The sequence below is a fragment of the Eurytemora carolleeae genome, unplaced genomic scaffold (genome assembly GCF_000591075.1).
Source record: "Eurytemora carolleeae unplaced genomic scaffold, Eaff_2.0 scaffold1676, whole genome shotgun sequence".
NCBI classification, from domain to species: Eukaryota; Metazoa; Arthropoda; class Copepoda; order Calanoida; family Temoridae; genus Eurytemora; species Eurytemora carolleeae.
The window spans coordinates 33,643-56,656 of NW_019397568.1; the positions used below are offsets into that span (position 1 = coordinate 33,643).

General features: G+C 32.4%; 3 long non-coding RNA genes and 4 other non-coding genes across 9 annotated transcripts; 3 read left to right on the forward strand and 4 right to left on the reverse strand.

The window, feature by feature from the left end:
• Window positions 1–1,523: 1,523 nt before the first annotated feature.
• LOC111714954 (uncharacterized) lies at window positions 1,524–12,754 on the reverse strand. Of its 2 annotated transcripts, XR_002768133.1 has the most exons (8): window positions 12,635–12,754; window positions 12,333–12,389; window positions 11,616–11,659; window positions 11,500–11,548; window positions 10,949–10,973; window positions 10,758–10,845; window positions 9,278–9,373; window positions 1,524–3,303 (listed from the first exon to the last, which is right to left on the reverse strand). It is a non-coding gene; the product is annotated as an uncharacterized LOC111714954 (long non-coding RNA). The 2 variants fall into 2 exon arrangements; XR_002768134.1 differs by lacking the exons at window positions 1,524–3,303; window positions 9,278–9,373 and adding an exon at window positions 10,512–10,614.
• Window positions 12,755–13,669: 915 nt separating this feature from the next.
• Window positions 13,670–16,526, reverse strand: LOC111714955 (uncharacterized). The gene is made up of 3 exons (XR_002768135.1): window positions 16,419–16,526; window positions 14,176–14,253; window positions 13,670–13,753 (listed from the first exon to the last, which is right to left on the reverse strand). It is a non-coding gene; the product is annotated as an uncharacterized LOC111714955 (long non-coding RNA).
• On the forward strand, window positions 14,416–14,488 carry Trnar-ucg (transfer RNA arginine (anticodon UCG)). The gene has a single exon. It is a non-coding gene; the product is annotated as a tRNA-Arg (tRNA).
• Window positions 14,693–14,765, forward strand: Trnar-ucg (transfer RNA arginine (anticodon UCG)). Its single transcript has one exon. It is a non-coding gene; the product is annotated as a tRNA-Arg (tRNA).
• Trnar-ccu (transfer RNA arginine (anticodon CCU)) lies at window positions 16,300–16,372 on the reverse strand. The gene has a single exon. It is a non-coding gene; the product is annotated as a tRNA-Arg (tRNA).
• Window positions 16,527–16,731: 205 nt separating the features above from the next.
• LOC111714957 (U6 spliceosomal RNA) lies at window positions 16,732–16,838 on the forward strand. Its single transcript, XR_002768138.1, has one exon. It is a non-coding gene; the product is annotated as a U6 spliceosomal RNA (small nuclear RNA).
• Window positions 16,839–18,615: 1,777 nt separating this feature from the next.
• LOC111714956 (uncharacterized) lies at window positions 18,616–22,612 on the reverse strand. Of its 2 annotated transcripts, XR_002768136.1 has the most exons (5): window positions 22,567–22,612; window positions 22,111–22,200; window positions 21,175–21,299; window positions 19,561–19,679; window positions 18,616–18,875 (listed from the first exon to the last, which is right to left on the reverse strand). It is a non-coding gene; the product is annotated as an uncharacterized LOC111714956 (long non-coding RNA). The 2 variants fall into 2 exon arrangements; XR_002768137.1 differs by lacking the exon at window positions 21,175–21,299.
• Between the last annotated feature and the right edge of the window lie 402 nt (window positions 22,613–23,014).

Sequence of the window (23,014 nt, forward strand, 5' to 3'; positions counted from 1 at the left end):
AATTAGACATTTAAAACTAGAGGACTCATTATGGAGCGTAGAGATCTATTATACTCTTGTAGGCCTGATTGGATTTGGTTTATCCACTCTGATTATTACAATTGTCACTGTCATTGTAGTAAAATTCAAAAAAAGTAAACAAAGAAAATTAGTTTATAGGAGTATTTTAAATAAAAATAAGCAATTTAAATGAAGAAAATTTAGTACATGTAGCAAAATGAGATTGTGCATGTAGCAAAAATCTATCAATATTTATATTCATTTCTTGCAAGAATACCAAGTTTGATAGTTCACATGATTACACACATATGTATATGTTGAACTAGTATATATCACAACCATTTTCCCAGTTGATAGTTTACAAATTGTCAGGCTAACTGGTCACATGATAACAGACACATAAAATTGAAATATATATATATGTATACATCAAATTTTTTTTTTTTTTTTTTTTTTTTTTTTTAAGTGTTTTAAAATGGGCTGTTTTGGGCAAAGAAAAATCGGGCGTGGATTCCTTTAGGAAAGCATGAAAAAAATTTTAATTTACAAACTATACGTTTTTCTCATGATCTTTCTATAGTCTCTAGCTATCAATAAATTAACAAGTATTTATTTCATTATTACTAAGAGCATCTTCTGTAGCATTCACTCCATCCTCAAAACCAATTGTTTGTTCAATAAATATTATTTTAACACAAGACTCTCAAAATGAAATTTTAATGTTATTTCAAAATAGGAAGAAAACACAATTTGAATATATGGACGTCACTGTTAACTAAGACAAAGTAAAAGGTCATCATTTCAAATGAACGCTTTACAGCATAAGTGCACATGAACATAATTTAATCAAATTTAATAATTTTAAAAAGTAACTACAAATTTAAATAGATTAATGAATCGAGTGAAGATAAAAACAAAAAAGAAAAACTATTGGTAGAAATGGATTTCCATAAATCCATTGAAAACTGAATAGCAGCTACTGCATAAATAAACATTGTAATATTGAAGGAATATAATTTTACATGTTTATAACTATTTGTGGTAATTTCATTTCACTAGCAAACTATTTTTTATAAAATCATGTATCATTACAAAATTTTATATATTTCTTACCATAAAAAATGAATGTAGATGAAATTTCATGAAATTTAGAAGGCAACAAACTGAATTAACTATAAGTGTTGATTAGAAAAAGAAAATATAAATGAATAAATTTAATAAAATAAGTTTTTGAAGAATGGTTAAAATAACATGAAATGTCAATTTAATTTTTTTTAATATATATTATTCATGGCGAGTCAAAAAAAAGTGTGATTTCCGGCACCTGGTGAAATATTGTACCTTCTTTTGTGCAACTCTCCTGTAAGGTGTTTTTTCAATATTTTTTAAAAATTTGAAATTTTTTTTGTTACTTCAATGGCCCAAAAAAAATCCGCGAAACTTTTTTTCTTTCAAACTGGAAAGTTCAGAAAAACATTGAATCACAGAATCTCAGAAAATTTGCAAAATTGTAAATAGCAAATTCGCAATTTTCAGTTCTCGTATAGTTTGTGCGAAAAAAATTGTTTTTCAATGGTTCTTAAGGTTTCGACTGAACAGCGCATCTATATATAAGAGACCAAGAATCTAAGAAAAGAGGCTGATACAATTCAGTAGTGAGTGGATGGATTTCCTTAAAGATGACGTAGGAGTAGATCTGAAGGACATAGAGGAAGCTTGTATTCACAGCATTACGGGCACTCTGCTTGTTACCTTCATTGAATAAGCATAGGATTATGAATAAGCTAGCTCAGTAAAAATTCATCATCATGGAGCCGCTGAAGAGGAGAAGGAGAATGCAAGCAGTGACAACAGATGTCCAGGTGGGTCCGGTCAGACAGAAGGCAGAAGCATTCATGAATGACATGAATATCTTCTCGTCATGCCGCAAGGACTGTGTAGGCTGAAACAGATTTAAAGAAAATATTATTACAGGGTTACCCACAAAGGATGAGACTTCAGCGACAACTAGACTGAATTGTATCAGCCTCTTTTCTTAGATTCTTGGTCTCTTCAGCTTTAAACTTTAACCCTTTCTTAGCCAAATCAAATAGGACATAAGGCTAAAAACTTAGGACAAAACAAACTTCCAGATCTCAGATTTCATAATTAAGTTCCAGTTTGTCATTACAGTCTCATCCTTTGTAGGTAACACTGTAGGTAACACTGTAGGTAACACTGTAGGTAACACTTTAGGTAACACTGTAGGTAAACCTGTAGGTAACACATGTTTCACTGTAGGTTACACTGTAAGTAACACTTGTAACACTGTAGTTTTCACTGTAGGTTACACTATAGGTTGCACTGTAGGTAACACTGTAGATAACACTGCAGGTAACATTCTAGGAAACACTGCAGGTAACACTGTAAATAACACTGTAGGTAACACTAAAGGTAACACTGTAGGTAACACTGCAGGTAACACTGTAGGTAACACAGTAGGTAACACTGTAGGTTTCACTGTAAGTTTCACTGTAGGTTTCACTGTGGGTTACACTGTAGGTTACACTGTAGGTAACACTGTAGGTAACACTGTAGGTAACACTGTAGGTAACACTGTAGGTAACACAGTAGGTAAAACTGTAGGTATCACTGTAGGTAACACTGTTGGTTACACTGTAGGTAACACTGTAGGAAACACTGTAGGTAACACTGCAGGTAACACTGTAGGTAACACTGCAGGTAACACTGTAGGTAACACTGTAGGTAACACTGTAGGTAACACTGTAGGTAACACTGAAGGTAACACTGTAGGTAACACTGTTGGTAACATGTAGGTCACACTGTAGCTTACACTGTAGGTAACACTGTAGGTAACACTGTAGGTAACAGCAGGTGTTAGAAATGGGCACAAATTGAAAGACTGGGTTATTGGGTTGTAAATGAAGACATTCCGAAAAATGCTTCTCCGCAGAAAATCTTCTGGAAGTTTTTGTAGCTTAAGACTTCTACTTCCTGGACATCCTTGAAATCATCTCTGGATTGTTCGGTAGGTAGGTTGACCCATCCATAGTCTCGAAACTAAACCTTTAAGCTTAGTTTTGTTATTTTCAGGCTTAGTTTGATTAAGTTAAATCTTGAAGTTACTCTGATAATTACCTAAAATGGCCATCCTATAGTCTGAGCGCTTTAATTTGAAATTATCATTTAAAGCCTTTGTAAAGTAAAAAATTTTTAAAAATTTAATTTTTAATATTAAAATTAAGGAGTTTTGTTTAAAAAATACAAATGAAATAAACTATAAACGCCTTGATTTGCAGTTTCCTGAAATAAAGGAAAATAAGAAATTATTTAGACACAATTATTTTACTATTTAACAATTTTTATAAATAAAAAACATTCTTAATCCAGAGTAAAAGTCGAATATAAAAACTATAACCAACATTTTATTAAACATGACGAGGAATTTAAGGACTTCAGTGCAAATAATCAATGGTTATGACAATTCCCAACTTAAATTTTTTTTTAAATCAAAATTAAAATATTAGTTTTTTTATATTAAATCTTTTGTCCGTTCTCAAGACAACGTAAGGTTTTTTATTTTAGAACATATCCTGAATTTGAAACATTTTCGAGACAAAACCCACTTTCCCGTTTTTGAGTAGAATCCATGAGTTCAAAACAAATCTCACTTTCTTAACTTACAAACTAAAGTCACTGAAAACAAAAATTATCTTATGAAGACTAAATTAACTTATGAAATATTTATAGAATCTAAGCTTCCACATATCATCTGTTAAATTAGAGAATATCGATGATTTTAAATTCAGAACAGATCAGCCTCAATCGGAAACTTATGGGTCTAAAGAGAATAAAAATCTCATGTCTGCCTGAACACGTTCCTTGAGTACCTATATACAAGGGTTTTAATTTTATGTTACTTAATAATAAAGAAATGTTGGTTTTATTTACAAAATAATTTGCGAGGGGGTTGGGGGTGTTCTACGCTACGCCTCCCCCCCACCACGATCCAAGCAGACGCACCCTAACAAACAAAGAAGAAAACTCAACTTAATTTGTATAAAACAGGGAGGGAAAAGAATCTCAAATTGTCTAATTCCAACCTGGTGATGTAAACGTTTTATATTCTAAATTTTTTGAATAGAACACAATTCATAGTTCTAAATGTATAAGATCGGCAACATCGGGTTGCAAAGATTTAGGGATTGTGACGATAACTCTGTTTATATATATATGCAGAGAAAGATGCGATGAATTTAAAGAGTAACGAGTAAAATTACATTATTTTAATACAATTCGAAAAAGGTGCACTAAATATTTTTAGACCGTTTCATAATTTGGTACCTTTCAAACAACCTTAAAACTTTAAGCGTAATTTTAAGTAACCATTAATGCAAAGGCAATGCCCGGTTCCCAAGGGTATCCTTACAAGACAACAAACATTTTAGTTTTGAAAACTGATACTTTTCAAATGGGTAATTAATTCTGTACAAAAATGACTTGCGCATTTCTCCAATTGGAAGAAATGATTAAAACTAAACATTTACCTAGACAAACAACAATATCAAACACATTTTTGATGAGAGGAAGGGTTCAAAATGGTACCGTTGTGAATCAAGCATATTTGCACTTTATACAGTGGCAAGTCCGATTCCCAACCGTTCACTTAAAAGCTTTTACTGTTTAAGTATGAATTATATATCAATGTTTGTGTTTTTCAAAACTGTTTATTTTTAATTGTGGTTTCTCTGCAAAGTGATTTGGCTATTTCTTGCTTCAGAAACAGTGGAGAAATTATCAGAGTTACATCACTAGAAAAATTTCGTAATCTTCATGAGTGAGTATTGAACAGATCAAGGTTTAAAGGGTACCATTGTGAATCGGTCATGCACCTATTTTTATAAACGAAGGGTCACTGTGAGAACTTGTAATTTGGTTGGTCAAACACCGGTTCAAGAAAAGAAAGGATTTATTAAAATAACAAAATTCATAAGAGTTGTAAAGGACGGATTAAAAAGAGAAGTAAGGGTTAAGTTTAACAGAACGAAGGATTGATAAAAAATATTGAGAAAAGGAAGACGGATTGTAAAGGGAAGAATGGATAAAAAATACTGAGAAAAGGAGGACGGATTGAAAAGGGAAGAATGGATAAAAACTATTAAGAAAAGATGGACGGATTAAAAAGAGAAGAATGGATAAAAAATATTGAGAAAAGGAGGACGGATTGAAAAGAGAAGAATGGATAAAAAATACTGAGAAAAGGAGGACTGATTGAAAAGAGAAGAATGGATAGAAAATATTGAGAAAAGGAGGACGGATTGAAAAGAGAAGAATGGATTAAAAAAACTGAGAAAAGGAAGACGGATTGAAAAGAGAAGAATGGATAAAAAAAGAGAAAGAAGGGTTGACTGCTAGAGAAAGACAAATTAAACAGAAACAATTGGATTGAGTTTAAAGGAAAAGACAAGACTGTTTTAGAAGATTAGAAACAAAGATTGGTGGAGTTAGAGAGAAGGACGGATTAAAAGTCAGAAGAAGGAGTTGAAATCTCTAACTATGACGAACTGAAAAAAAAGAATGGGCGGACATTCAACAGTAGGAAGGATTATTTAAAAAAGCAATACGGATTGATTGTAAAGAGAAGAATGGGGGTCTGGGTTGAGATTCATCAGATCGAATTAAAGAGAAGGAAGGATAAAAAAGAAAAAATGGGTTGATTTACTATAGAGGCCAGATTAAAGAGAAGGGTGGATTTCAAAAAGAAGAATGAGTTAACTTATCAGGACGAATTGGTTTGAAAGAAATTGTTCGAGTTTCAGAGATATACATATATTGTTTAGAGAAGGACGTATTGAAAAACATAATGAACTCAATTTACTGAGTATAGGGTATGGAGTATAAAGTAGAATGGGTGCAGTATAAAAGGTTTAATGACGGCAAGGACGGATTGATAAGTGCAAGACGGATTTGGAAGGGAAAAAATGGGATTCGATCATAGCAAAGCAGGACCGATTAAAAAGTGAAGAACGGACCAAATTTTAACCAGAGAACAATTCAAAAAGTGAAAGACGGATTGAAAGAGGTGGATGGGTTGAGTTTTCCTGGAGGATGGATATAAGAGAAAATAAAAGAATGGGAACTTAAATAATTTGAAAAGAAGAACGGATAAAAAAGAACAAATTTAAAAAAGAAAGACAAATTAAAATAAAAGATATCATTGAAAATAAATGGTTGCTTTATAAGAAAAGACTGGATTAAGTTAAGAGAAAACTAATAAATAAAAGAAGAAAAAAAATTTAAAGAAGGGTTTAAAAGTTGGACAGATCGAAAATTAAAATAGACAGATGGGTTGAGTTTAAAGAAAACATGGCATTCAAAGAGAAGAAAGAAGTAATAAGCAAAGAATGGGTTACAAGTACTGAGTGGGACGGATTAAAAGAGAAATATGGAAAGAATTACACATTTAAAAGAACAGAATGGTTTGAATTTATGAGAGGGGTGGATGTACAATATAGGTTGGGACGGATAAGACTGAAAGAAATGGCTAGACTAGATTTACTAAAAAGGTTCAGAAAAATAGATTGAAGAAAAGGACAGGGAGGATATTTAGAGATTTATCAGGTGAAGGATTTGAATACAGAGATGGGATTGATTTAAAGAGAATAAGGAACAAATTAAAGGAGAATAAGATAAGGAGGGATGGATTTGAAGAGAATAATGAATAGAATTAAAGAGAATAAGGAATGGATTTAAAGAGAATAAGGGAAGGATTTAAAGAGAATAAGGGACGGATTTTAAGAGAATAAGGGACGGATATAAAGAGAATAAAGGACGGATATAAAGAGAATATGGGATGGATTTAAAGAAAATAAGGGATGGATTCAAAGAGAATAAGAGATGGATTTAAAGAAAATAAGGGATGGATTTAAAGGGAATACGGGAGGGATTTAAAGAGAATTAGGGACGGATTTAAAGAAAATAATGGATAGATTTAAAGAGAATAAGAGACGAATTTAAAGAGTCAATAAGGGAGAAAGATAATCAATAATGGATTTAAATAGAATAAGGGATGGATTGAAAGAGATTAAGGGATGGATTGAAAGAGATTAAGGGATGGATTTAAAGAGAATAAGGGACGGATTTAATAAGTAAAAGGGATTAATTTTAAGATAATAAGAGACGGACTTAATGATAATAAGGGACGGATTAAATAAAAAGTGGCATATTTTAAGAGAACATTGGAAGGGTTTAGAGAGAACATAGGGCAGATGTAAAAAGAAAAAGGGATTGATTTTTAGATAAAAAGGGACAGATTTAAAAAAAATAAGAAATGGAGTTACAGAGAATAAGGGTCGGATTTAAAGAGAATAAGGGATGGATTTAAAGAGAATAAGGGATGGATTTACGGAGAATAAGGACAGCATTTAAAGAGAATAGGAGATGGATAATAAAGATAATATGGGATGGACTTCAAGAAAATAAAGGACGGATTTAAAAACAATAAGGGCCAGATTTAAAGAGAATATGGGATGGATGTAAAGAGAATAAGAGATGAATTTAAAGAAAATAAGGGATGGATTTAAAAGGGATTAAGGGATGGATTTTTTGAGAAAAAGGAACGGATTTAAAGAGAATTAGGATGGATTTAAGGAGGAGAGTAATGGACGGATTTAAAGAGAAAACGGGATTAGTTTAAAGAAAATAAAGGATAGATTAAAAGAAAATTAGGGAGCTATTTAAAGAGAATAAGGGACGGATATAAAGAGAATAAGTGACAGATATAAAGAAAATAAGGGAAAGATTTAAGAAAAATAAGGGAAGGATTTAAAGAGAATAAGGGAAGGACTAAAATAGAAATAAAGGATGAATTTTAAGAGAACAAAGAATTGGTTTTAACATGGGACAGAGACAAACATAGGACAGAGACAAACATGGGACAGAGACGAACGTGGGACAGAGACAAACATTAGACAGGGACGAACGTGGGACAGGGACGAACGCGGGACAGAGACAAACATAGGACAGAGACAAACATAGGACAGAGACAAACATGGGACAGAGACAAACATGGGACAGAGACGAACGTGGGATAGAGACAAACATGGGACAGAGACGAACGTGGGACAGAGACAAACATAGGACAGAGACAAACATAGGACAGAGACAAACATAGGACAGAGACAAACATGGGACAGAGACAAACATAGGACAGAGACAAACATGGGACAGAGAAAACATAGGACAGAGACAAACATGGGACAGAGACAAACATGGGACAGAGACGAACGTGGGACAGAGACAAACATGGGACAGTGACGAACGTGGGACAGGGACGAACGTGGGACAGAGACAAACATAGGACAGAGACAAACATGGGACAGAGACAAACATGGGACAGAGACGAACGTGGGACGGAGACAAACATAGGACAGAGACGAACGTGGGACAGAGACAAACATAGGACAGAGACAAACATAGGACAGAGACAAACATGGGACAGAGACAAACATGGGACAGAGACAAACATGGGACAGAGACGAACGTGGGACAGAGACAAACATAGGACAGAGACAAACATAGGACAGAGACAAACATAGGACAGAGACAAACATGGGACAGAGACAAACATAGGACAGAGACAAACATAGGACAGAGACGAACGTGGGACAGAAACAAACATAGGACAGAGACAAACATAGGACAGAGACAAACATGGGACAGAGACAAACGAAAGACAGAGACAAACATGGTACAAAGAGACAAGCATAGGACGAAGACAAGCATGGGGTAGAAAAAGTCATACAATTTTCACTTTAAAAATTCCTAAAATCCGCGAAGTCATTCTGAAACAAATATGATAACTGTTAGCAATGAAAACTATGATGATAAATGTTTAAATGTTAAATATATCAATTTTTAACATATCATCTAGTCTAATTTGTGTCTAAATTTGTACGGAAAATTTGACCTAGATCTTCTCTACTACTTTATATTACATGGCCCATGTTTGTCCGTCCTTCAGTGGTCTTCACGTTTGTCTGACTTTCTAATTCCCATATCTTTGCAACCTGATGTGTAAACATTTGCTATTTTAAACTTAGATTCTTTTATCTCACAGACTTCACTTTCAAATAACAAAGGTCAATACCATCAGATTGCAAAGTTATAGGGGTAAGAAATTTAAGTTTGTTGCAAAAACTCGATTACTTTGCAGATTTTTAGAATTGGCAGATTTAAAAAATTTTGAAGGTTTTTAAAAAATAAAAAATTCACTCACCTTATATTGTATAGTGCATAATGTGGTTTGTCTAGCAGATCTGCAGATTATCCTAGTGGTACATCTTTACTCATGAAATGGGAGCCTTTCCTTCGTCTAGATAAGCATTTCTTGAACCAATGAAGATGTTCGACACCGCTGCAATAATGACAATGCGCGATTAACAAGGGTTTACTTAAAAAGCTTTGTCTGATCCAGTATTATCAAGTAGATATAGGTATTAATGATTTTGAAAACTGAGTTTCAATTGAGCTTTCTCTGCAACCTTGACTTTTATTAATAGAATAGACTTTTAACCCAAAATCACGACAATATTTTCCACTTCATTTATCAGATAAAGGTTTCAAGGGTACCTTTCTAAAAATGGACATTGCCATTGTTGCATGCTGAGTCACTTGAGATATCGCTTACTGTCCTTTATAAGCTGCTTGTTCCCATGAACAAATATCTTAGTTACACAAAGCCATTCTTTACATGGAATAACTGGTAACCCCCCTTTTAATCAGGGTAAGCAGGGTAAAATGTTTTAACATTTTTATGAATTTTACAATTTTAAATTATTCTCTTTCACGAAATTTGGATGAATCAATATATAAACTGATGATATGAAAATTAACTATTTATGTAATATATTTTCAAAACTACCCTATACCCTGTCCAATACAATTGTGAAAATACTATTGATACTAAGTAAAAAATATAACAAAATGTATGAATTTGTAAGTGAATTTAGTGGCATAACTGTAATATGAAATATAATAGTTGTGTCAGTGACAACAAAATTTCTTTTGAAAATTAATTGTTAAAAGAAATAGCTGTCAACCATTAACATTAAGTCCCCCCCCCCCTCTATGTAATGTCGTCTTCAACTTAAAAGCTCCTCTCGGAGACGAGAAACCAAACCAAACAATTTAAACCCGCTTTTCTTCTTTGTTCTCCGACAACGGAGTATAAACGTTTATTAATTGTGAACCATTTCAAAGTTAAACAAGAATATTTTCATTTAAAGAATTAGTGACTTTCATCAACATTTAATTGTTAATCTTTTCAGAAGTTTTAATGTGTAAAAAGCGTCTTCGGACTTTTCGACTGTTATCCCACAAATAAGCAAATAGATCGTAAGAATCTTTTCATTATAAATTTGTAAACCATTGTAATAATTATTTATCATTATTCATTTCATTTTTTTTTAGGAAATAAAGAGTTTTCTGCATTATCGATTTTGATTTGAGGGTTATTCCTTGTCTATCTGTTCATCGTCAGAATCTTGTTCCTTAGCGACAACAATAGCATATGAGACAACTATTATACTGTTTCCTGACTAACACTGTACATTTCTAAACATATAAATCATAAAATACATAAAAATTAAGTTGCCATTTTCTGCAGAATACCGTCTTAAAGATACACAAAAATGGCTCTAAGAGGTCCAGAAGTTTATTGTTAAAATTTAACTCCTAAAATGATAATTACATATTACCTTGTACAAGATCGCCTGGCCTGGCCTCCTTCTCTGATGCTGATTATAAAACAGAATCTGTTTTCTTAAAGATTTATTCACAATTCGTCTGAACAAAACATATTTCTGAATTTAGCATATATTTAGATTTAACATTGATTATATTCTTATTCTTAGGTTCTTTGTAATGGAATATTTATAGAATAACTTACTCTATTATCATTGCCATGTCTGTCCCTAAAATATTAACAATTAATGTTTAGAAATAATAATATGAGGAGACAGATAATATAGTTCTATTTCATAATACTAGTTAACTCTCTTCTTATTGACAACGACGATGAGAGCGATCCGGGATATTTCTTTGAATTTTCTACTAACAAAAATCAAGTCATTGAAAAAGAGGAAAAAACGTTAAGTATTATTTGTTTATTGTGTAGTATTTTTGAAAGACATTTTTTCGTAAATTACAGAGCATTTGCCAGTTATAGTCAACATACTAATTTCAGGCTAATGATATTTTGGTTTTCTATACAAGGTACCCCAGAGAAAAATGAGTGATAATGTGGTTCTAGAGACTTCAGTGCATTTTAAGAAATGTATTGCCTACACTTATTCAAAGATACTAACTCGAGGACAATTCATTGATAACAACATTATCATCTTAGGTCTACAACAACGGGTTGCAAAGATATAGGGTTAGAAAATATCCCTTCCCTTCTTAGGGTCAATTGTAGGCAGAAGTTAAAGATTGATAGTTTACCTGGGATTGGAAGAAGTGAGATCTAATGTTCCTCCTGATTATGCGTCAGCTATAAAAAATATAAATTAAACAAATTCTTCATAAGAACAATTAGCGATTATGTATTATTGTTTTACCAAATTTACAAGCCGAGGTTGAGACCACAACCCTCTTCTATCTTCTAAGAGAAAAGAAAAGACTTAGACATATCCATGTTATCTTAGGAGTATCGCCTATAAGAGATAGGGAATTTGAGCATATACTGAGTTACCCACAAAGAATAAGACTTCAGAGACGACCAAGAGAAAATAAATGTAAAAAAAAGACTGAAAACATTTCAATATTTACCAATTAATTTAGTTTACCAAAAAGTTTAACAATATTATGTTATCATTTTTTGTCTCATCTTAGAACTAGGGAAACTAAGCTCTTACGTAAAAATAAATTTTGCTAATCACTTCTTCAAACTAATGCTAAAAGCAAGTGGCTTCCAAGTTTAAATGTTCATGTCTATGGCTACAAAAAAAGTTCAAGTGAGTCAGTGAAGTAAAATGAAAGGTCAACGTGTTCCAGTCAGTTTAAAAGATAAACTCACTTCTCATTTTTGTTAAGACATTAGAAGTTACTTATCAACCAGAACCTGGTCTTTACCAGCCATAAGGAAAGCTTTAACATGGCCCTCCCCCCCATAAGCAGTATTTATAGCTTTACAGGAAATGATTAAAACCAATATAACCTTTGCAACTCTTGCACTTTGTGTTCCTAAAAGTTTGTCCTTATTCATCCTTATTTCTAAATGTAAAAAATTCCCGAATTGTTTTGAGCCCCCAGTGTTTTTACCAGTTGTTAAATACCTGCACTTTTGGAGTCAGCAAACTCCGGATGATTTCCTGTCCAGGCTTTAAGAATTCCTATTGAAAATAAAAAGGAATGAAAAAATGTTATTAAAGAGATGTTTTAATGAACTTATCCAAGCAAATTTGACCTTGAAATTTAAAAAAGATCAATCATATTAAATCTTAGTTAGGTATGAAATAAAGATAGTTTAACTTGAAATAAATAAAATGCTAAAATTCCAGGCATTTGTCTTTATTGAAGAGTAAAACTTCTTTATGTAAACTATTACTATTATATTATAATTATATAAATACCTAACCTAACTTAAGGCCTATATAGTCATCAGTTGCCTGACTGCCTCCTAGGAGACCGGACCTATCCTATGTGGTCCCAGAGAAACAGCTGGAGAATCGCTGAGTTTAGTTATCCATCTTGTATCCTACAGGGGAAGCAAGAATTGTATAGATTAAATCAAAACTTCATCTTCAGCTTGGTGCACTGAAAAAAGGAGTTTAACCCCTCTTGGGTATACAAGGCATGCACAACGATACTGTTTTTTTTTTACTCAACCAGATATGAGGACTTAATTGCTATGGAAGATTCCTCTCAAGAGAGCTTTCAGAGCTGAAAACTTCAGAATGGTGGGTATTAATTTCAATTCTTGATCTCCTGGTTTTACTAAACCTGAGATTAGGTTAATACGCATTCAAGATCCAAGAAAGTAGTTTAAAATTAAACCAAACAGCCTGTCATGTTAAGATGCGCCTTTTAACTTTTAAATAACATTTTTTTTGTGCTTTTCTGGTATTGATGGTGTCATATCAACTGAACTAAAGATTGATTGAACGAAAGTAAGTTTTAAATTAATGTTTGTTAAGACTAACATTCAAATGTGATAAAATATATATTTTGTATTAACATGAAAGTTAATGTTTGATTAAACGCTGTAAAAGCCCACTTGCGAACAGCTGATTAGTTCAATCAGATATTAGTCCAATTGATATAGGATCGAATCTGTAATTGTTATCAAAAGTAACTTTTATACAATATAGTTGTCCAAAAAGAGATGTTTAAGAAGAAAATCATAAGTGTGTTCATTGGATACTTAAGATTAAGTAACCGGGATTCAGGATATTTCATTCTTAAGTTTTCAGCTCAGGGCTCAAAACTCCCCGTTTTGCTTATGGGGTGCAGTTATGGGTTTTCCTTATTCCCCTAACTCGGAAACAGTATAATAAAGGAGGAAAACTGGGAGCAATCTCCTATACCCTTCCTCCTACAAACATCTTATCTCTATCCTACCTGCTCCACAACTCAATGTCAAAAGAACTATTTAGAAAATAAAATACTTGCATTTAGTTCCATATATTTCGAGCAAGAATCCTCCTGGCCTTCATAACACACCCATACATCACCATCATCAGGCTCAGGCGTCAATCTAGGAATAGATTGGGACAACATCAGGCTCGGAATAAAAACTCCTCAAGTCTCCTTTAGTAGCCTGAAATCTCCACTTGAGAAACGTCACAAAGAATCGTAAATTACTGCCCAAATAAAAGAAAAATTAGTGTTTTGTTTTAAAACAGAAAACAAGCTGATATTTGTTTTGAAAATCTGAAAGATTCATTCCAAACCAAATTTTCCGTTTTTTGTTTTTTTGGCAAATGTTAAAAAAGTTCAAACGAATTCTAAAAACAAAATTGCCCATCCCTAATTCTATCACGCTCAAATTCATATTAGACTTATTAACGAGCTCGCAGTTAAAATAAATTAATTAATGTTTATCAGGCAAATGTGATAGGGGACACACTGTAGATTTATAGAGAGTATGATATGAACTTAATGAAAATTTCAACAAACCTGATTTTTTCTTTTCCTTGAGAAGGGAAGTCTCTAATACTGACGACGACTCTTGATTCAAGATTGAATCTAAAACTCCTGATAAAGGAAAATTTCTAAATAAAACATTCTTATCTATTCAGGATTTCGGTTTCAGTAATGAGAAAAAGTAGGGTATTTCAACCTTAGTTGCAATATGTTTAGTCGAAATTAATTCAGACATTAAAACATCTTCCATGCATATATACATATACATATATAGGGTGTGTGGCCTAATGGATAAGGCACCAGACTTCGGATCTGGGGATTGCAGGTTCGAGTCCTGTCACGCTCGAATTTATTTTAAATAAAAATCAATAAAAACGTGGTAAATATTTTGTTGAAAAAATATCACTTCGCCTCTTCAAAATTATCAATTTTCCCAGATGTTATAGATAATTTTTTTCAGGCTTTAAATTTTCATGTATGGATATTTCAACAAAAGCTGCAATATGTTAAATCGAACTTTTATTTTGACATTCATTCAGCTTATGAAACAGGGTGTGTGGCCTAATGGATAAGGCACCAGACTTCGGATCTGGGGATTGCAGGTTCGAGTCCTGTCACGCTCGATTAACTCTTTTTTTTTAATAATGTTGAGAAATCAATGATATCCAACATTTTAAATGTCTAAGATACTAAATTAGTAAATTGATATTAGAATACTTATATTACACTGCATTCAAAATCATCAAAGCCTGCTATAAATATAAAAATATAAATTTTTTCCGATATTTATTGATTTTTTAAATTAGTTGAAATAAGAGTAGGACGGTTTAGGATTGGACCAATAGAAAGGAAGGTTTCAAGTTCAAACAACGGATTTAATGCCATATTTTGAGGCAATACTTAAAAACACGTGGCACTGGCATGTTGATACATCAGCTGAACTATTTTAATATTTTGAACATTTACTTTTACTAGGTTGATTGCCCCTGGACTACTTAATTCAAATAAGAAGAAAATAATGTTTTAAATTTTATGACCGCAAAAATTTAAAATTGAATAAGTGTAAAACGAAAATTTAAGCACCCTGTTTATAAAAAGATCAGATCAGAAATTTCATAAAGAATTTAAAAACACATCGATTTTATAAAATACCTTGATTTCATAAATTTAAAAATGCCTAAAATTTCACCCAAAATGTCAAAGCACCGAACATTTTCATCTTTTACGAACGTCATTTTGGCGGCTTCAAGAAGAAAAAATATGTATACTTAAAATTGCTTATTCTTAGTTAAAATATTGACACAATTTTGACAATAAAATTTTCTCGGGGTGGATACAGGTATACAAGGGTCTGTGATAGAAAGATACACTGCACGCTGCAGATAGATAGATACTGATCCTAGTGAATACATGAAACCTGATGATAAATAGATACTGATAGTAATAGACAGCAGATAGACAGATAAAACAAGACAACTCTCCGTCTCACCAAAACTAAATTTAATGTAAGATTTGTTGCAATAATTTAAGCAAAATTGCGATAACTGTATACAAAAATTTTAAGTAGACAACTTTTTATATATCATTGAATAACGGAAGATAAGGTGCGAAGTAACACTTGGAGAAGATTTTAAAATAAATACTTGACACTATTATTTTGGTTCGCAGTGCTATAATGTTTTTTTTTAATTATTTACATTTATCGAGAAGGTTCAAGCCTTTTTTGATTATATTTTGATAGTTAACGGTTAAAGCACGAAGCTTACTTTATAGCATATTAATAAAAAAAATTCAACATGAAATGAGTAAAAATAAAAGGTAAAATCAACGCCAATCATATATACTAAAAACGTTATATATCAAATTCGATTCTGCAGTTTTTATATTCAGGCCTAGGGAAATAGAAACATGGTTAGATATCATACCTTGGTGTAATCTTGCGTAGTTCATTCAGTATATTTGGGGTTATATTTGCAGTTTCAAAAAATAGCTAAATCCTGATAATTTTTTTTCTTATTTCACGGAGATCCAAGGAATGCAAATTAAATAGTTTATTGTCCAAGATTATTGTTAAATTAAGAAAAAGAAAATTGTTGAAATGCTAATCTAAGAAAAATTAAAATTGGAAAACGAATTTGTTTCAGCAGAAAGTATTTTTACCCACGGGGGGACTCGAACCCCCAATCTTCGGTTTAGGAGACCGACGCCTTATCCATTGGGCCACGCGGGCAGATGTTAAGCAGGGTGATTTCCTAACTAGTAATATATAGATTTACCTTAGATTGGTCTTTGTTAATTCCGCGCAAAAGTTTGTCTCTCAACATTCACTATTCACTTTTCAGTCTTCAGTCTTCATTATACTCTCCATGAACAAAATATATAAAATTATAAAAAATAAATAAAATTAAAAAATTCTATTATAAGCATGTTGTTAATTGGATCAAATAAATTTACAAAATCACGCAAACAAAATTTTACTCATTTTCGGTAAAATAGTAGTATAAGAGCATTTGGGAAAAATTACCATTTCATATCATAAAAAATATATTCTTTATTAGTTTTAAATAGTCAAGTTTTCCTTCCGTTCCTGTACTTGCTTCGGCAGTACATATACTAAAATTGGAACGATACAGAGAAGATTAGCATGGCCCCTGCGCAAGGATGACACGCAAAATCGTGAAGCGTTCCACATTTTTTGTGTCCGCTAACAGTTTTTAAACACATATGATCTTAAAAAATAAGCAACTTTTTTATTCTACACAAAAAAGAACATTCTAATCTTAGGAAGTTCCACGTGAACTTGATTTTGTAACGAAACCTCTTTTATATATTTTATTAGTAATTTGCAGAGAAAAGGAGGGGGGTGGGGGGCTAAAAAGGGAGGTTGAAGGGGAGAGCAGTAGAAGGGGTGTAAAATAGCTTAATTCGTAATTTAAGACTAAGCGCGGGTAAACGGCGGTTGTAACTTTGAGTAACCTTGGCAACGCTAGGTTTCTAAGCTAGTAGTTGTACAAAAAAAATGGATTCAAGTGTAGGCCAGATACCATGGTAATAGATGTAAATATAAAGAGATTATCTGAGAGTCGCCCCAATATGGGAGACCCGGACTGCCCACGGTGTTAAACACACAAAAGCCCCCCCCCCCCCTCCTCCATAACACATAATGGAAAGATACCACCAGGGGGTGTGGCAGGATCAAAGTCCAGAGGTGTATCATACTACATTCTAAAATGTGTGCACTACATAATTAGACATTCCACTAGTACACCCCATAATAGTATATAAAATATGCTCGAGCCCTACAGATCTCTTTCCTGGTCTCATGAGCTTTGACAATGTTTCTCCCCTTTACTCAAACCTCCACTCAAAGTAGTAAACACCTACTCCGTAACAGTTTTTCGAGACATATCTATCCAGGTCTGTCCGCTTTCAAAATCAACCAATACTGAATCCAAGGCACTAAATGCCACATAGGGACACAAGCAATAAATTAAACAGGACTGAATACCACACAAGGACAGAAGCGTGTGCAAGGACAAAAGGACAAAATAGGCCTAAATTTTAGACACCATCTTTCTAAATGCCTCATGTAAAGGCAAAAAACACCTAAATTTTAAAAACTTTTAATTGATATAATTTTAATACATCATCAAAATCTTGTTACTTTGATTATGTTACCATGTTAAAAAAAAATTAACAATTTCGTCTTCTTAGTTTAAGGGGAAAATTTTTAAAGCATTGAACTTATTCTTAGCTTTTATCTTGACATTTTACTCTACTTTGAATAAACTAACTTTTTATCTAACTAATTCATCACGTTCATCAAATATTTACTATACTTTGAGTAAATTAACTTTTATTCAACTAATTCATCAAGTTCATCAAGTATTTTACTCTACTTTGAATAAACTACTTTTATCTAACTAATTCATCAAGTTCATCAAGTATTTTTATCTACTTTGAGTAAACTAACTTTTATCTAACTAATTCATCAAGTATTTTACTCTACTTTGAATAAACTAACTTTTATCTAACTAATTCATCAAGTTCATCAAGTATTTTTCTCTACTTTGAAGAAAATAACTTTGATCTAACTAATTCATCAAGTTCATCAATTATTTTACTCTACTTTGAATGAACTACTTTTATCTAACTAATTCATCAAGTTCATCAAGTATTTTCCTCTACTTTGAAGAAAATAACTTTTATCTAACTAATTCATCAAGGTCATCAAGTATTTTACTCTACTTTGAATAAACTAACTTTTATCTAACTAATTCATCAAGTTCATCAAGTATTTTACTAATAAAAATCATTAGGCCTGCTTTAGCGTGTCGTCCTATCCATTCACCTTTAAAAAGTAGACTTTTACACAAAAATAGATGTATTTCTTTTAGTCCCCAACTACAACAAGCGAACACTATGGTCTAACTCAGGAATTTTAATGGGGAAGAGGGGGGGGGGGCAATAAATAAATAAATAAACAGTCACCCTTCAATGCGAGGAGAGTTTAAGGAAGAGCCTAAGTCACCACACTACAAACTACACAAGAAAAAATAAATTGGCAAGTTGAAGAAATGTGAGGGAATTGATAAAGTACTTCAGTTAAAAATATATCAAGAAGAAAAAAATAAGTAAATTATTTCTTTTTAAAATTACTTTATAAGGACCCGGTTCTTAATGCAGAGTGTAGCGTAGAAACCAGGACAAAGATGGTCTCAAGGTCAATAAAACTGAAATATTAATTTTATAAAAAGCTAAATACGATTAAACTAGGCCTACGCCAAACAAATAGCGAGTTTCATACTCATGAGAACCAAATAAAAAAGGTGAGATTGGATCTGGAGCAAGTGTTAAGTATGGATCTGGAGTAAGTAGTGTTAAGTATCGGAAGTAAATGCCGAGATAGGATTAGAAGTATTGTTAGTTGTCAAGAGATGTTGTAATCATCAAACGATAAGAAGAAATGTAGGGGGGGGGGAGGTATTGAGAAATACATATTCCATTATATATTGTTTCAAAAAAGATTTGGCGGAATTTATAAAACATATATATATATATGAATGATGCAACTTTAACCCATTAGTGACGAGACCAGTAACTATTAGTGAAGTTGTTTTAGAAGGATCTTGTCAAAACAAAACTTGATTGTACTCATGAAAAAATGATATTCAATTAAATTTTTGAATTTTTTTTGTGCAAAACAAGAATGTTTTTATCTCTTGTTTGATAGAATAGTTTTGATGGGATCAATGCATGATTAATGATTATCACAGATTGCGGATTTTAAATATTAAGATGGCAGATTTTTACACTCAAAAAATTTTTATTTAATTATTTTAAGGTTTCGTTTCTAAAATGAAATCTAGGTGTTATAAATACATTGATACAAATATTGTAACTCGGCTTCATATTTACCTCTGTCGTAGGCAAGTTTTTCATGATAAACCTCTAAGGGATAATGTTAGGGCTGAAAGAGAGGTCTTTCCACCAGATCCTTAAGCTCCTCTTTCAGCAAGTAAATGGAGCTTAATCGCCTGAAATATTCTCGATTTAAAGGACTGCAGGCATAATTTCAAGTGACCCTCCATTTGTAAAGTGGTTTGTCTAATTCAGAAAAGTTTTAGACCATTGACTTTGATATTTATTTCCTATAATAAGCAGCAATTAAATTTTTTTAATCTGCGGTAGACCTAGAATATTCAGAATTATTTAGGAATTGATGTAACTACAGCTTTTTGAATTTACTCTGTGCAGTGTGCACTTCCACTCTTTTTTTTAACACCAATTTAAATGGTCAGTTTAAGGTTAAAAGGGTTTCGTTGGGAATCGGTCACTTCTCCCTTTGCAGAGTGGGTCACTTGAAATTACACATTGTTGACAATAAAATCTTTCCAAAATCAATTGCTAACCGATTTAAAATTTAACAAAATGCAAACATTTTTCAAATTACGAAGACTATGTTTGTTTATGTTAATGTGGTGTTGATTCTCAGGACTCCTATTGGAGTATAAAGAGAATTTCTTGATTTTACTGAAAGAAAATCTTGCTGATCAAATATGTATTTCTAAGGCTATACTCATTTAATGCGTTCAGTTTTTGACTTCTAAAGGTTCTATAAATTTATCTCAGAAAATATGCTTTAAAGAGATCAAAAGGTTGAGAGCTCTCACACATAATACGAAATAATTATGAGAATATAGAAAACTAAAGCTAAAATGTTCATGTTTATAGCTACAGGAAAGTATAAGCAGGTTATTGAGGTAAGATCAAAGGCAAAGACGTTGCAAACCAGTCCTAAAACTTTTCACGGCCGTCTGTATCTCAGTTGAATACATATTACATATGCTATCTGAAGTTAAAACTAATATTTCCCCAAATAATATATATTTAAGTTTTTAAGGTCATCGCAACTATTTCTCAGTAAAAAACTTGAATTCTGTTAAGCTTACCAGATACATGTTTACTATTGAGATACCCAATCACAACATATGATTTGAGGTCAGGAAATCTACTTTTAGGGTTTATAATGATACAGTTCAATCAAAGTAGGACCTAGGTCTTTGCAGAGACGCTTCTAACAGTAACTAGGAGTACAGGAGACAGAGCAAAATGGCAAATCCAAGTTAAACATACATATAAGAAAATTAAGGTCAGAAGGAAAATTGAGGAGGAAAACAAGATAATCAAGATGTACTGTTAAAATAATTATCAATTTGTAATTGTAAACACGTCGTTCTGTATACACAGATACATGTATTTTATCGATAAACTTTATCTATCTAATTACATTTACAGTCCCTGTAAGAAATCACGGGTTTCAATTCTTTGGAAGTCGAGGCTATCAAACAAAAAAATCGTACTAAAAACCAGTTAAAATATTATTCATAAGACATTTGTTAAGCACAGAATGTAAAATTATTAAGACAAATATCGGCCAAGTCTAAAAACGTATCAGTTGTAATGATAATTGACTAAAGGTAAATTTGAGTTAAAAGTTTACCACAATTTTGACATTATATTCATTCTAACCGGACTGAGGCATTAGAGGCAGGGAACAATGTATGTCTGTACCAACAGAGTTTGAGTGTACAACGCAGTGCGACTGGCTTTCTCCTGCCAGACCAGCGACATTTCCATTCCTTTATTCTTGTTCCCTAGATAAGTCTGGCGATAGATAGATACTTCTTAAGTGTTAGATAGATAAAACCGGGTTTACCCTCCTAGTGCAAATTTCGTGACAATAGATTAAGAGAAGCAACATCATTCAAAACGAGTTACAATGTGTCTTACATGTAACGGACAAGATCTGAATTGAGATTTGCACGCCTTAACAGAAATTATACTAAAATAAAATCATTTAAAAAATGAAAAGGATTGTTAAAGAAAATCAAGATAAAGTATTTTGTTTGGTTAGCTCCAATCACAAAAAGATTTTAAAATATACAAAGTTTCGACTAATCTCCCGGCTCTTGAATTAGATATTAATTTCAGATTTAAACTAATTCTGTCTATTAAAAAGTTTTAAGCTTAGATAAGAAAAAATAAGTTGAATTTATCCATTAAGAAGTTATTATTTCAAGATTACGATGAAAATGGCATAGATGAAAATAATTATGACGCTAAATAATTTAAACAACTTTTTTTAATGTGAAGTGTTGAAAAACAAACAAAATGACCATTAAATCATGTTAAACATTGAAAGTTTTTCTTGAAAACTTTAATTCATATTCAAAATTCAAAATTAAGATTACTGCTACGGCATTGCCGCTTGGTAACGGTACCCCTGGAGGGGTTTAATTCTGTTGAAATTATATTGGCCAAAATTACTCAATGTAGAAAAACTCTATTGAAAATAAAATTATAACCATGTTTACTTTGATTTTTTTCCAATTTTCTGTTCTTAAAAAATATATTTGAAGAGATAATCAAAGCTTACGGAAAAACAAATCTAAAAAGGCTTAATACCTAGATTAAGGATTTTTGTCTGCAAAGTGTAAACCCAATCTGCCGGTTCTCATGGTTTCAACACACAGGGAGATTCATCAAACACTGGACCTAAAAAATCGGTAAACCATGAAGTAGTATAAATATATATGTACTAGCTTGGGAACCCAGTTGCCCAGTTTGCTCATTGTTTTTTTTCCACCGTTAACCCACGCGCTTTGTCTTAAATTACGATTTCGGATATTTTCTCGTATAAGAGTAGACCAACCAAGCTCAAAACATTCCAGTGGTTCTCACAAGTTTCCTGCTCAAAATATGAGGCAAGTCGGTCAAGGGGTTCATGAGTTTTGATCTTACAAACAAACAAACCGAGATTACTACTTTATGTATATATTGATAATCCCTCTTCCCCTAATAAAAACAGAAATGTTCAACTTCCATAAAAATGATTTCTAAATGGTTAAAAAAAAGTATTACCCACGGGGGGACTCGAACCCCCAAACTTCGGTTTAGGAGACCGACGCCTTATCCATGAATACGTTGAACAGTGTTAACGAATGTGAAAAAGCAGCATTGGTTGTCGTCTTCCATCAACAATCAACAAATAACGAGAGGATAGAGTAGAGAATTATACGCAGTAAAATTGCGCATAGATTCACACACATCATGGAGTCATTATCATCGTGGTATCGGAGAAATACAGCCGATATATCATTTATAGTGAAAATAGTTCAAAGACCTTTTCTGGTCGATTTTGAACGAGAGGACACGCCGGAGCAGTTTGACAAAGATGGCTGCACACATTTCTCCGTCCTCCCAAAGCTGTATAGTGCAGTACAGATCGGTAAGAAACTCTTAAGGTCAATAGGATCAATCGATCCGAGGTCCTCCCAATAACAGGTTAAAACATGGTCGGAAGCTCAAC